Consider the following 14,961-nt stretch of genomic DNA (forward strand, 5'->3'; position numbering starts at 1 on the left):
AGCAGATCTTTATTACTTTTATATGTAAGGATTTGCTTTATCTATATCAGTTATCTACTTATTTTTCTTTGTCACTTTTTCCTATTTTTGGATGACATTTTGGTGCCTTTAGAACCAATTACCCTGTTTCCATAGAGTTATGGTCTCAACATACAATGGTTTCAACTTACAATGGTTTTCCTGGAACCAATTAATATTGTAACTTGAGGGACCACTGTAGTTATTGAATTATTTAGATGTGGTGAAAAAGCTAAAAAAAAACTCAAAAACAAAAGATCCAGAAGGAAACCAGCAGCCAAACCTATTCAGACAGCAGGAAAAAGGAACAGACTATTTTTTCTACTACATGAAGTAAATTTCCCACTTTTGCCTATGTGTGCCAAATTTATTAATGCCGTGCAGCAATTAAGTAAATTTGTCGCACATAGTCAAAAATGAAGTAGAAAAAAACAGGGTAAAAACCAGACTACATAGTAAAAGATTAGTAAATGCCCCCCATTGTCTTTAGAAAGTATGTTTTGAAGTTGTTTATTTCTGCTTTGGTTTTGCTTATGTGTGACATATTTATCATACTATCACTTCAGAACACCATTTTGGATGATTCCTCCTCTTCTCTAAGGCTGGGTTCACATATATCAGGCGTCCGGCACAGTTTCCTTCTGGCGTGCACCGGAGGGAAACTGATGCTAGAACTGATCCCATTCATTTGAATGGGACAGTTTACAATCATCCAGCGTCTCAATTTTGACGCTGGATGGTTGGACATGCCGGAGGGCACCGGACGGGGGAACGCAGCTTACTGCGTTTTACTGTCCACCATCCAGAAACAATGGACGCCGCATGCCATACAACTGATGACAAGTTGTCATCAGTTGTGGCATCAGTTGCGTCGAGATTTAGGCTGAGTTCACCTATGCCGGACATATGTGAACCCAGCCTTACTGCACTGCACAAAAAGTGCTCTCTGAAGGCAGTTGGCAAGTTGTCATCAGTTGTATGGCATCCGGCGTCCATTGTTTCTGGACAGCGGCGTTCCCCTGTCCAATGCTGTCCGGCGTGTCCAACCATCCGGTGTCAAAATTGATTCACTGGATGATCGGGATCAGTTCTAGCATCAGTTTCCCTCTGGTGCACGCTGGAGGGAAACTGTGCTGGACGCCTGATATATGTGAACCCAGCCTAAGCCAGGTCTGGGCTCGTCGATCTCTTTTTGTGTGACATTTGCATTTGATATATTCATCACCACTGCAAAGTGAAAACTGAAATTGACTTTTGTAAAATCGTTTGCAGATTTTTGCTAACAGCCAAAAGTGGCAAAAAAAATAAATAAAAAAGTGATTTGGTGCATGTGTGACATTTCACAAAATACATGACATTTATATGACAAAATATATGACATTTCCCCCAAAATAAGCAAAAAATTAATAAATAAATATAAAAAAAAAAAAAGGATCTAAAGACAATGAGAAATGTTCCCCATAGAGTTCATCAAGTTCAATCTGTATCCCTATTGTGTCCCTACTGTGTAAAAAAAAGAAGTAAAAAAATAAGAAGAAAGTGTGGATCAACGTTCTGTCCCTAAAAATCTAGTACTTATAACCTACATTATTACGCTCCAGAATGCCCTGTTGTTATAGATACAGTCCTGGATATAACTAGATCATGGGAGAGATCTCTGTACTGTTACCTGATGTGTTTATGCATAGTTATTAGGTCTCCCCTAATAACTATGCACCTATTTTGGACTGTTTATGTTTTTGCACACATTTTTGCGGGAAGATTTTCAGTTCCGATTCAAAAGCAGATTTTAAGCGTATTCGTTTTTGTTTTTTTTACATTATTGTCTATATAAATCATATTAAATCATATCAATGTGTGTTTCGATCTGTTTAATCATACAATATTTTTTACACATGTGCATTAGCTTTAGAATAATCTAAAAAGAGAGAGAAACATAAAAACATATGAATTATAATAATTATTATTTTTATTTCTCTATTATTTATCTATTTCTTATTTATTTATTTATTTATTTTCTTTAAAGAACAAAAATATGTGTACCATATCTGACAGACACTATTTTTACACCCATCAAATTTGTTTTTTTTAGCAATTATTTTATTAAATATTATTATTTTATACAATGTTAATGCAACTTACAGTAAATAACATTTGTTTAACTTAGGAAAAGATATAACACATTCTTTGTATGAAACTCATTACACTTAATAAACGAGTAAAACACAGCAAGGCTCATGTATCAATGTAAAATTCACTTGAATTGGTCCATATTGTGTTCTTATATTGGACCACAAAACTGCTACTATTTTTGTGACACACTTTTAAAGTCACACTCCAAAAGACTAGACCTGTCCTACAATCTTCCCCATCTGACATCAGTTAAAGTATGTCATGGGAAGAACAAGTTTTGCCAACCCCATAATGATAAAGAATGTGTAGTAAAGACAAAGACACTATTGATACCTGAGCCCCATTGCTGTTAGGTACAATGAAGCCAGAGGTAATTCCTCAATAACATCTGGATAGCACTCCATTCCCGGCTAATGTCACCGCGACCCTGCCTTATATCATGGGCAGCAGGGAATGTGCTTTATTTAATACTGGCTAAAGAAATCTCCACCCTAAACCCAAAAAGTGGTTTAGTGGTGAAACAATGTACGTTTAATAAAGTTACAGAATTTTACACATTCCTGATCCCCTTCTCTTGCAGAAAGCCCTGTCAAGGCTGAAAGTAAGAGATTCTAGGAGGAGTTTTATTTTACTTATGCATATAATGTTACAGGTCAGACTATTAGTAATATAGCTTGTGAGTGAGTCTGACTGAACCCATGAGCATACAAATTATCCAGGTATATATTAGCAATGCTTAAAGGGGTACTCCGCTGCTCAGCGTTGGGAACAAACTGTTCCAAACGCTGGAGCCGGTGCCGGAAGCTCGTGACGTCATAGCCCCTCCCCCCCCACTCATAACGTCACTCCCTGCCCCCTCAATGCAAGTCTATGGGAGGGGGCGTGATGGCTGCCACGCCCCCTCCCATAGCCTTGCATTGAGGGGGCGGGGTGTGATGTCATGAGGGGGCCGGAGTGTGACATCACTAGCTCCCGTCACCTGCTCCAGCGTTTGGAACAGTTGCTTCCAAACGCTGAGCAGCAGAGTACCCCTTTAAGGGATAATATGTAGTTTGGCTGGAGTTCTTTGCTAGTAAATTACAGTGTCTCACAAGTACACCCCTCACATTTTTGAATTTTTTTTATATATCTTCATGTGACAACACTGAAAAAATGACAATTACAATGTAAAGTAGTGAGTGCACAACCTGTATAACAATGGGTAATGGTGGGTTCCCTCAAAATAACTCAGCAAACAGCCATTAAAGGGGTTATCCAACATCAGGTGACTTTAGTACTTACCTGCCAGACAGTAATGGACATGCTTAGGAAGAATCTGTGCTTGTCATGGGGCTAAATGGCTATGTTGTGAGTCCACCCTAATGCTGCTTCTTTCTTTTTGTGAAATGGCTATTACCTGTTGGAGTTCCTGGATCCTGGATCCCAGGATCCCTTGTTTGTAAGTGTGAGGTCACTTTCCCTCCTCCCACACAACAGCCACTTAACCCATTGCAGCACAGCTGAGCTGCCATGTATGCTGTGCTGTTCTTGAAACTACAATTCCCTGCAGCCCTGTTGAAGATGATTTCCCTCCCACCCAGCGGTCGCTCCACCCATTGAAGCTCAGACAGGCTCCCTCTCAACACCTGATTAGTGATCTAATGTCTCGGGCTGCATTGCAACCTGGGAAAAGCTGAGACAACACTCATTTTGTATGCTGCTAAAAATTAACATCTGGGCAAAGATCACATAAAAATTGCAATTTTATTGCCCCTGTGGCATGATCAAATGAAAAAAATCCTGGAATACCACTTTAGGGTCTAAACCTTGGCAATTAAAGGGAGTACTCCCTAAGTGGAAATGTCTAAATTGGACCATATTAGCCATTTTCATTCCCTACTATCATGTGACTCGTTAGTGTTACAAGATCTCAGATGTGAATAGGAAGCAGCTGTCTTAAATTTGGTGTTATCGCTCTCTTACTCTAATACTGGTCACTGAAAGATCAAAATGGCACCTTTATGTTGCTATACATAAAGGTAGCCTAGGCTATAAGAAGATTGCCAAGACCCTGACACTGAGCTTTAGCGTGGTGGGCAAGGTCATACAGCGGTTTCAGAGGACAGGTTCCACTCAGAACAGGTATCACCATAGTTAACCGAAGAAGCTGTGCTCCGAGTCATATCCACAGGTTTTCTTTGGGAAATAGACGTATGAGTGCTGCCAATATTGCTGCAAAGATCGAAGGGGTGGGGGTCCAGCACACTGCATCAAATTGGTCTGCATGATTGTCATCTCAGAAGAAGCATCTTCTAAAGATAATGCTTAATAAAGCTTACAATCAGTTTGCTGAGGACAAGTCGACTAAGGTCATGGATTACTGGAACCAAGTCCTGTGGTGCAAAGAGACCAAGATAAATCTATTCCGTTTAGATGGTGTCAAGCGTATGTGTGGTGGCTAAAATGTGATTAGTACAAATATATTTGTGTCTTGCCTTATGTCAAACATAGTTGTGGGAATGTCATGATTTAGGCCTGCATGAATGCTGCTGGCACTGGGGACCTACAGTTTAGTGAATGCCAACATGAACTGTGGCATACTGAAGCAGAACATAATCCCCTCCCTTTGGAGACCCTGTCACAGGGCAGAATTCCAACATGATAATGAACCCAAGCACACACCTTGCAACTTTTGCTAAGAGTAAAGAGGGACAAGCCACGCCCCTAACCACATTTATGGCCACACCCCTAACCATGCCCTCAGTCACGCCCTAACCACACCTGCACCTGCAGAATGGGAATACCTCTTAAAGGAGTAGTACAGCGAAAAATAACTTTGCCCCTATTCAAAGATAAGGGATAAGTTATAGATTGCGGGGGGGGGGGGGGGGGGGGTCCAAGCACTGGGACTCCCGCGATCTCCTGAACGGGGCCCCCGCAGTCTGCCAAAAGCGGCCATTCCAACCCCCGCAGGAAGCTGCGGCCGACAGACCCCTTCCATGTATCCCTTTGGGATACATGGAGGGGGCATGTAGGCCAGCAATCCGTGTGGTGTTCTGCACACCCCCTTCCAGCAGACTGCCAGGGCCCTGTTCAGGAGATCGCGGGGAGTCCTATCCTTTGGATAGGGGATAAGTTATTTTTCACTACACAACCAAGTCCTGTATACCGAGACCTATATTATCAATAATACCAGGACCTGCTACTTTCGCACATCTCCTTGCTGCTTGGACAGACGCGCAGCCAGAACAGCACTCCTCAGCCTTTCTCCGCCACGCCACACATATACCAGCCGTACTGCACATCAACCACCTGCCCGTTAGCTGTTGCAAGACTACAATTTCCAACATGCCCTTACAGTCAGGACATGCCGGGGGTTATAGTCTTGCAACAGCTAATGGGCGGGTGGTAGATGTGTGGTGCGGGCAGGTGGAAGGAAGGGAGAAAAGCTGTGGCGCGTTTTTCTGGCAGTGCTTCACAGTCCGTCTAAGTGTTGGGGTGATATGCAGAAAAATGTGTCCCCCCATCGTGCGGTGAGAGAGCGAGCAGGTAGTGGGGTTGGAGTGAGAGGGAGTGGGGATGGCAAAAACTGTGTCCCTGTAGTCACATTTAGCTACGGGGCCGCAGTTTTCTTCATTACTTTGTGTCTTAATGAGTAGGGGGGGGGGGGGGGGTCTGGGGGTATAGAAACTGTCTTGGCATCTAAATAGGCTGTCTTGGCATCTAAATAGGCTGAAAGTAAATGGGGCTGTCAACAGTGGGATAGATAGGTAGATATATAGATAGATATGAGATAGATAGATAGATAGATAGATAGATAGATAGATCAGTGTTCCCCAAACAGCGTGCCTCCAGCTGTTGTAAAACTACAACTTCCAGTATGCCCAAAAAGCCAAAGACATGCTGGGAGTTGTAGTTTTGTTTTGAGGCCCCATTTACCTCCCACTGTTTCCCAAAACTGACACCCCCCCCCCCCCCAAAGTTACTTACTATAAAGGGCAGCATCAGGGTGGGCAGAGTGGGGTCTTTATTTTCCTGGCAGCACAGGTGGGTGTTGGTCTGTGGTGGAGCAGGAAACACAGCCCGGCCTGCTGGAAACACAGCACACAGGGGAGTGAGAGGGGAGGAGCTTTTCTCTCTCTTAGTCAGCCCCTGCGCTGTGAAAAGGCCTGCAGGCTGAATCATTCTGCTGACAGCTACGGGACCATTCTCAGTACTGACGGGCACCCGGCACAAACATAAAAAAATATACCAATTTGAATTAGCAAAGCAGGCAGATGGGCCCCTGACTGCAGGCCGGTGCTATTAATACCCTGATGTTGTCTCTGAATGCAGGACACGTGGGGCCGTTCCCGGAGAGCGGGACATCACCCCAAAATCAGAAATGTCCTGCCGGATCAGGGATGGTTGGGAGGTATGCAAAAACACACCCCTAAGGTAACCACAGTATTGCTAAGGAAGCAGAGGGTAAAGGTGATGGACTGACTGGCCAATCATGTCTCCAGACCTGTTAAGACCCTGTTGAGCATCTGTGGGGCATCCTCAAAGGATAATGGTGGTCTCAGACATCCATCAGCTCCGTGATGTTGTCATGGAGGAGGGGAAGAGGACTCCAGTGGCAACCTGTGACGTTCTAGTGAGGCTTGAGCCAGTGCTGGAAGATAATGGCGATCACAGAAAATATTGATACTTTGGGCCCAATTTGGATATTTTCACTTAGGGGTGTACTCATTTTTGTTGCCAAGGGTTAGACATTAATAGCTGTGTGTTAAGTTTTTTTTGAGGGGACAGCAACATTGAACACTGTTATACAGGCTGTGCACTCACTGCGGTACATTGTAGCAGAGTGTCATTTCTTCAGTGTTGTCACATGGAAGAATATAATAAAATATTTACAAAAATGTGAGAAGTTAATTCACTTATGTGAGATACTGTCTATGATTAAAGGGGGTCTTCACGTTTAACAATGCTTTTTGTTAGAAGAACTCCCAATGGTGATACTTCTACTACTACTAACAATAATCATTTCTTTATTTATTTAGCGCCAACATACTCCACAGTACTGTACAGAGCTTGTTATCGCTCACATTGGTCCTTGTCCCCAGCAGGGCTCACAACCTAAATTTCTAATTAACCTTTCTGAACAGAGGCATAACTTGTAGCTTCTGTGCCCTGATACAAAATCTGGGCACTTGGGGCACCCTAAGGCACCAGGGCCCCAATACGACTGCTACCTTTGCACCCCCCTACAGCTACGCCCCTGTATCTGTATGTTTTTTGAAGTGAGTGGGCAAAGTGAAGTAAGTGGAGAAAACCCATGCAAACACTTGAGTAACATACTAACTTTGGTTGGATTTGCACTTAGAACCCCAGTGCTCCAAGACAACAGTTCTAACCACTGTGGTGGCCAACTGGAAGGGAACGCACCGGCAAGCATTTCATTTATTTGTTTCATTTATGCCACCACAGAAGAAGTAAAGTATTGCTACATATATTCCTTGGGGCCTCCAGAGCAAGAGAAATTGTTTTCAGTTCCTCACCATTCTGGCACATAAGTGAGGGTCCTGAGTGGCAGACCCCCATCTATTAGCCTATTGTTCTCAAAACCAGATAACTGCTTAAAGGGGTACTCCGGCGCTTAGACATCTTATCCCCTATCCAAAGGATAGGGGATAAGATGCCTGATCGCAGGGGTCCTGCCGCTGGGGACCCCCGTGATCTTGCATGCAGCACCCCAATTAATATCAGCTGTCACGCCCCCTCCCATAGGCTTGCATTGAAGGGCGGAGCGTGAAGTCACACGGGGGCGGAGGCATGACGTCACACACCGCCTGCCCCGTGGTCGCCGGTAATCAGACCCGGAGCGAATATGCTCCGCGGACTGATTTTAACTGGGGTGCTGCGTGCAAGATCACGGGGGTCCCCAGCAGCGGGACCCCCGTGATCCGGCATCTTGTCCCCTATCCTTTGGATAGGGGATAAGATGTCTAAGCGCCGGAGTACCCCTTTAAGAACATTTGGGTGCAAATGAACAGTTGAGTTCATAACGAAATTCTAGGACTGTGATGACTGTATTTATGTAGTAATTATTCAGAATAAATACATTTTATAGTAATACAGTTATAAAATAAATATGCCTTGGGGGTTTACACTGCTCTGTACAGCAACAGAGGAATTTTAAATGCAAATGGTGAGATAATATATGAAATATGTTACTTTGGCTCAGTGCAGAGATTTCATGTTTCTCCTAGGTTCCATACCAAGATAGAAGAAAACTGTCTATTTTTCATAAAGCGCCTATACAGCTCAAGTAAAGAGCACTAGTTTGTCCTTATCTATCAAGCAATTTCTACTTAGCTTATCAGTTTCCAAAAAAGTAGCTTGATGACAGCCATAACAGTCATCCTTTCCATAAGCTACAGTAGAAGTGCAACTATGCCTAGTTATGCGGTGTCATAGGAAAAGTAGATTGACCACTACTGTTATATACACAGTAATCCCTCAAGTTACAATTATGACATTGTCTGAGGTGACTATTGTAAGCTGAAAACATTATTACATCACACCACGATTGTAAAAAAAATTGTATTCTGTTCCAAAGTCCCTAAATTGTAAACTTAAAATAAGGATAAATGATAACAGTGTATGTGTCGTTAGCAAAAACTTTTTACATTATGTAAATAATACTATTATATTTATATTTGTAATATACGTTGGTTAAAAAATGTATATATTTTTAGAAAAAAAATGCTGTCCCTGCAGCTATTGCCTGTCTGTCTCTGTGAGGAGACCAAATACAGGAGGTGAGGACAGGATAAGCAGGGCTCTGTAAAGGCTCCTGGCTTGTCCAACATCCTGCTGTGTGAGCCGGGATTGTGTCAAAGAGCCTCAGTGCACAGAGTCCTGCTTGTCCTCAGTGCATAGAGCCCTGCTTGTCCTCAGTGTACAGAGCCCTGCTTGTCCTCAGTGTACAGAGCCCTGCTTGTCCTCAGTGTATAGACCCCTGCTTGTCCTCAGTGTACAGAGCCCTGCTTGTCCTCAGTGTGCAGAGCCCTGTTTGTCCTCAGTGCGCAGAGCCCTGCTTGTCCTCAGTGCATAGAGCCCTGCTTGTCCTCAGTGTATAGACCCCTGCTTGTCCTCAGTGTACAGAGCCCTGCTTGTCCTCAGTGCGCAGAGCCCTGCTTGTCCTCAGTGTACAGAGCCCTGCTTGTCATCAGTGTACAGAGCCCTGCTTGTCCTCAGTGTACAGAGCCCCACTTGTCCTCAGTGTACAGAGCCCCGCTTGTCCTCAGTGTACAGAGCCCCGCTTGTCCTCAGTGTACAGAGCCCTGCTGATCCTCAGAGTACAGAGCCCTGCTTGTCCTCAGTACACAGAACTCTGCTTGTCCTCAGTGTACAGAGCCCTGCTTGTCCTCAGTGTACATAGCCCTGCTTGTCCGCAGTGTACAGAGCCCTGCTTGTCCTCAGTGTACAGAGCCCTGCTTGTCCTCAGTCTGCAGAGCCCTGCTTGTCCTCAGTCTGCAGAGCCCTGCTTGTCCTCAGTGTACAGAGCCCTGCTTGTCCTCAGAGTACAGAGCCCTGCTTGTCCTCACTACACAGAGCCCCGCTTGTCCTCAGTGTACAGAGACCCGCTTGTCCTCAGTGTACAGAGCCCCGCTTGTCCTCAGTGTACAGAGCCCTGCTTGTCCTCAGTGTACAGAGCCCTGCTTGTCCTCAGTGTACAGAGCCCTGCTTGTCCACAGTGTACAAAGCCCTGCTTGTCCTCAGTGTACAAAGCCCTGCTTGTCCTCAGTGTACAGAGCCCTGCTTGTCTTCAGTGTACAGAGTCCTGATTGTCTTCAGTGTACAGAGCCCTGCTTGTCCTCACCACTTTGCGTCAGCTGGCTGTTTAGTTTTTTTGCTTTTTTAACCCACAGTGATCATGTTGCTGGCATGATTGTTTGTATGAACAGTTCCATAGAACTTTGATCAGTCAAGTGTGGCCACAAGTCCCACGTGTATGGCCATTTTTAGATGGTGTCCAAAGGAGCAGCTCATCCTGACACAGGTAAATAGTTGAACAGAAGATGTAGTAAATTAGTGTATTTTAGACTTACAGGTGTTTTACCACATGACAAAGATCAGTGGTGTCTGTAGTTTTTAAGCTACGATGCTCAGTGTTTGTTAAAAAAAATTTTAAGACAATGGCACAAATAAATGAATTAATACATTAATTAATTAATTCTAACAGTAAAACTGTCAAAGCTCAGCTTTCATTTTACCAGAGATTGTTAAGATATGAGAGATGAGCTGTGATTGGTTGTTATGGGCAACACCAGACAGGTATTTTGTTAGATTTTATTTATTCACTAAATGTTACTTAAGTGTGGCAACTTGACATTTGCATAATGGGAATATCCCTTTTAGTTATATAATATAATTATGAGTTAATATAATTATGAGTTAATATAATACATATAATCATCACACATCACATATGTTTAGTTTTTTTCAAGTTATAGTTATAATCTGAAATTAGAACAATTAGACAATATTACAAAATGATAAATAATGAACAAACACCTGTCTATGCATCTGCCCCTACACTGTAGGCAATATACATGGATTTTCCAGACACAACACTCTTTGCAGTGTAGTTATGATTTACTATACAAAAAGACATTTTCCAACTTAAAGCTATAGTGGAGATTATTTACTACTGTTGTAGGATGCATCAATTTCTAGCAAAGTAAAAAAATATATACTGTATACGTGTATAGAATTACCCCAGTATCACCCACCCCAGTATCTTAGTGAATTTTTACGCACTTAGCCACACTCCTTTTTCCAAAGCTGTCAAGGTAGGAGTAAAAATGTCTATAACACCTCATAAATTTGGCACTGGCCAGGTATCGTATTTATTGGCTATCATTTGGAACATATTTCTGTTACATATAGTTTAGTGCTTCTCTTCCCATATATTATAATGAGAATATGCTAAAAGAACATCTGACAACACTTACCTACTGTGTAATGGATCTGTTTCCCAGAGAAAGTAAGGAGAAGTGAGGATGAGAAGTGACTCCCCTTCAGCCTAGATTGCCTGGATTAGTTAAACAATGGCATTGGTTGGAATATGAAAAGTTCCTGCCCGTTGAGCTATTAATACTGTATCTTCTGTCTAAAGATAACGACTGCAACACCTCAGGTCCAGCATCCTTTTAAGGCATCAAAGTCAACTAAGTGCAAGACTAAAGAAAGGATGCAACTACTGATCTGGAAAACCTTAGCTGCATATCGAAGCTTCAAACACACACTACTTGCATATATTAAGTAGTAAACAAGGCAAGGACCCTATTCAGTTGCAATCAAAATTATTTATTCTCCACTTTCTATCTGTTTTCAAAAAAGCATTCAAACAAGAACAGTGTAACATGCTCAACACAACTAACAAGTGTTTGTTCCAAATTCAACACCAAATGCCACTTATACTGTCTACTGCAGTCTTAGAATGATTCACTTCCCAAAAGGGGTACTCCACTGGCTGTTTTCATGCTGTGGGGGTCGACCATGCCCCTCATGATGTCACGGCCACGCCCCTCAATGCCAGTCTGTGGCACGCCCCCTCCCATAGACTTGCATTGAGGTGCATAGCTCTGATGTCATGAGGGGCGTGGCTGAACTCCGCAGCGCAAAAACAGCATTTGGAAAATTTAGTTCCGAACGCTGGCCAATGTAGTACCCCTTTAATGTTAAGTCTCTTTAGTACTTAGTAGAACACCCTTTTGCTCTTAAAACCTGTTGCAGAATTCCTTTCCACATGGGCTTCCAGTTCACTAAAATTCTTGGGTCTGTGTTCGGCAACCTTTTTCAAATCTCACTAAAGATTTTGTATAATGTTCAAGTTAAGTCTTCTAGGACTTCTGAAACCAAGCCTTGGTGGCCTTTGAAATACGTTTGAGTCCATGAAAGAATGCTGCAGTGTTTTCAGTGCCAGAGGAAGAAAAGCAGCCCCAAAACCTTACCAGGCCACCAACATGCTTTACTATAGGATGGGTATTCACATCATATTTGTCATCCCAGACTACCACTAATCCATAGCCTCAAAAGGTTTCATCTTTGCTTGATTGCACCGTATTGAAGACAACATTTTGTGTACTTATGGGTCAAAAGTGGTATACACTTTGGGCATGAAGACCATCAGGGTTTAGTAGTCGCTTTACTGTGCCAATTGTGGTGTCACGGTACCGTATTGCATACCATACCTAGTGTAGAGGTCCCCAAAGTCAGAGTAACTACGTTCAGGTAGGGTTCCTCAGGTGGGACAGCCCCTAGTCGCCTCTCCTCAAGTCTATCTCTAATGTTAATGTATGTATATATTTAGTAATTATATATATATTTTATAGGAATGTATAGTACTTACCTTGTTCGGCATAGCAGGACCTTTGGTCATGTGACCATGCTAAATAACCTCTATGGTATGTTGTAGGACCTTAGGAGGTCCTTGGGTCACGTGTTACCCACAAATCTCTGTAATGGTGATTGACATCAGTATGGACCAATTAGCGTTAGTCCAGCCCCAGTCCATTATCGCTCTCTTGGGTTGCTGCTCTCGTGGATGCTGGACTAACAGGACAGTGCTACGCAACTTTCAAAGACACGCTAGGCCTCAAAAACCTCCGGCCTCAGCAGAACCAAAATCGTGAGTTCAAATCTAAATCTCTGCTAATGCTAGCGTGACTACTGGACAGCAACTAATTCCCCTAAATCCAGTGGAACAATGCACAATACCAAAAGACTCTATATGCTAAAGTCCCAACCATTGTCAATCTCCAAGGAAAGCTGTTGTTATGCTTAGAGAATTTTATGTTAATGAAGCTTGCAGAAAACCTTTATTAAAAGTTAACACTGTTTCAGAAAACTCTCCGGTTGTGGACAATCTATTATTATCTACCCCAATCCAGTATTATCTACCTCCCTATCGCTCTTGGGAAGGGTGGCGGTAGGACAAGCATTACTGAGGAGCCCTCACCCTGACGTCACGAATAGCAAGGGTTAACAAGCACCCTATGATTACCGCACACCTACCTTTCCCATACCCTACATCCCGCAGGCTATCACACAATGAAAATCTCATTGCTTAATGTCACCAAGTCTTACCGCAGGTTTTTTGCAGTTACTTTAACCACCTGCCTTAGGAATCCGGTGGCAGCTGGTGATAGTATCTCTATGAACATCCAGTGCCTTTGCTATGTTTTTTGTATCCTTTTTTTTTTTTTGTAATGAGCAATGATCTCTACTCTTAACTTATTGGACATATTTGGTATTGCCACATGTGAGAGATGTCCAGTCTTTAAAAATAGAACATTATTGATCCCACATGGTGAACAATGTACATTTTTTTTGTATCATCATATCCCACAAAGCATTGAATAAAAAGCAATAAAAAGTCCCATCTATCCCAAAATGGTACACATAAGAACTACAGATCAAGAAAATGACCCTCACACAACATATTAATTTGTTCAGTCTGTAGTAGATGGTATGCTACTGATTAGTGTGTATAAGTGTGTATATGATCACTGTATTTAGTCACAGTACCATCTTAATATTATTTTATAGTATGTTGATCATTTCAACTCAGTCATTGTATGATGATATTGTTCAGTTTTGGTATGGCGGTGTTATTCAGTCACGGGATGGTGGTATTATTGAGTTATGGTATGGCGGTGTTATTTAGTCATGGTATGGTGGTAGTGTTGAGTTCTGGTATGGCAGTGTTATTTAGTCATGGTAAGGTGGTATTGTTCATAAACAAATGTTGGCACACAGCCTACGGCCAGACAAAAATAGGGTTTTTAGACCAAAAGGGTGTGGCTGGCCAAGCAGTGGATACAAGGGGCTGCAAAATGAGGTTCTCCTTGGTAAAAAAAATCCTTGCACTATTCCTGGTTCAAATAAGAATGGAAAAAGATTTACCTGGATGCAGATGACACGCGTCTATAATGAATGGTGGTTTGACTATAAACCAACCACAATAAACTATATCCGGATTTGCATGGTTTCGATTTTACTGTGCACATTTTGACTAGGTGCTGTGCAGGAACTGCAACTGAACCTCAATTTATGCACAGCACTGTAGCCCCTTCCTCTGTAGATTGGAGGGTGTCTCAGCAGTTTGACCCCATTATAAGGAAGTGATAGCAAAGCCTAGTAATGATATGACTATGCCTTGTCTGCATACTTTGACAAAATCTAAACCACATTCTTCAGTTGCACAAGACCCTGAGGAATAGAGTTTGAAGATCCAACATTTATCTCTTAAACTGTAATGACACAGAACATAAAAACAAACATTCATGCACAATTTGGATTGGTATTTGTACGTTAAGATATAATCCGAAGAGTTTCTTTTATGTCTTGCTGTAAGAGCGATTTTAGATCTGGCCAGGGGCCTGGACTGGTTAAGCAATGTGGAAGTCATATGTGAAAATGTAATATATTTGCAAATAGAAAGAATTCTTTGTAGGTGCAGAGATGCTGTAAAAATGATCACTAGATACTTTATTGCCACATATGCATTGTCGTCTAAGCCAAGATGACATTAATCTTTTTTTATTTTGGGGGCACTATAACCCCTTAAGGACAAAGCCCATTTTGACCATAGACATCTTAGCCCCTATCCAAAGGATAGGGAATAAGATGTCTGATTGTCCCGCTGTCTATGGGAGGGGGCATGACATGGCATGAAGTCACGAGGGCGTGTGGCCGTAACGTCACGAGCCCCGGTGCCGCAGCCGGCGTTGGTTTAGGATAGGGGATAAGGTGTCTGATCGTGGTGGGCCCGCATCT

General features: G+C 42.7%; 1 long non-coding RNA gene across 2 annotated transcripts in view; it reads left to right on the top strand.

Moving 5' to 3' along the window:
* LOC130355683 (uncharacterized) overlaps positions 1-11,455 on the top strand; it is a 28,239-nt gene extending 16,784 nt beyond the window's left edge. The window contains exons 3-4 of one of the 2 annotated variants that reach the window (XR_008888627.1): positions 10,047-10,177; positions 11,160-11,455. This is a non-coding gene — a long non-coding RNA (uncharacterized LOC130355683). The remainder of the gene's footprint in view (positions 1-10,046; positions 10,178-11,159) is intronic. The other variant, XR_008888626.1, reaches the window with a different exon arrangement.
* The last annotated feature ends 3,506 nt before the right edge of the window (positions 11,456-14,961 follow it).

This window comes from Hyla sarda, chromosome 2 (assembly GCF_029499605.1).
Source record: "Hyla sarda isolate aHylSar1 chromosome 2, aHylSar1.hap1, whole genome shotgun sequence".
Taxonomy (NCBI): Eukaryota; Metazoa; Chordata; class Amphibia; order Anura; family Hylidae; genus Hyla; species Hyla sarda.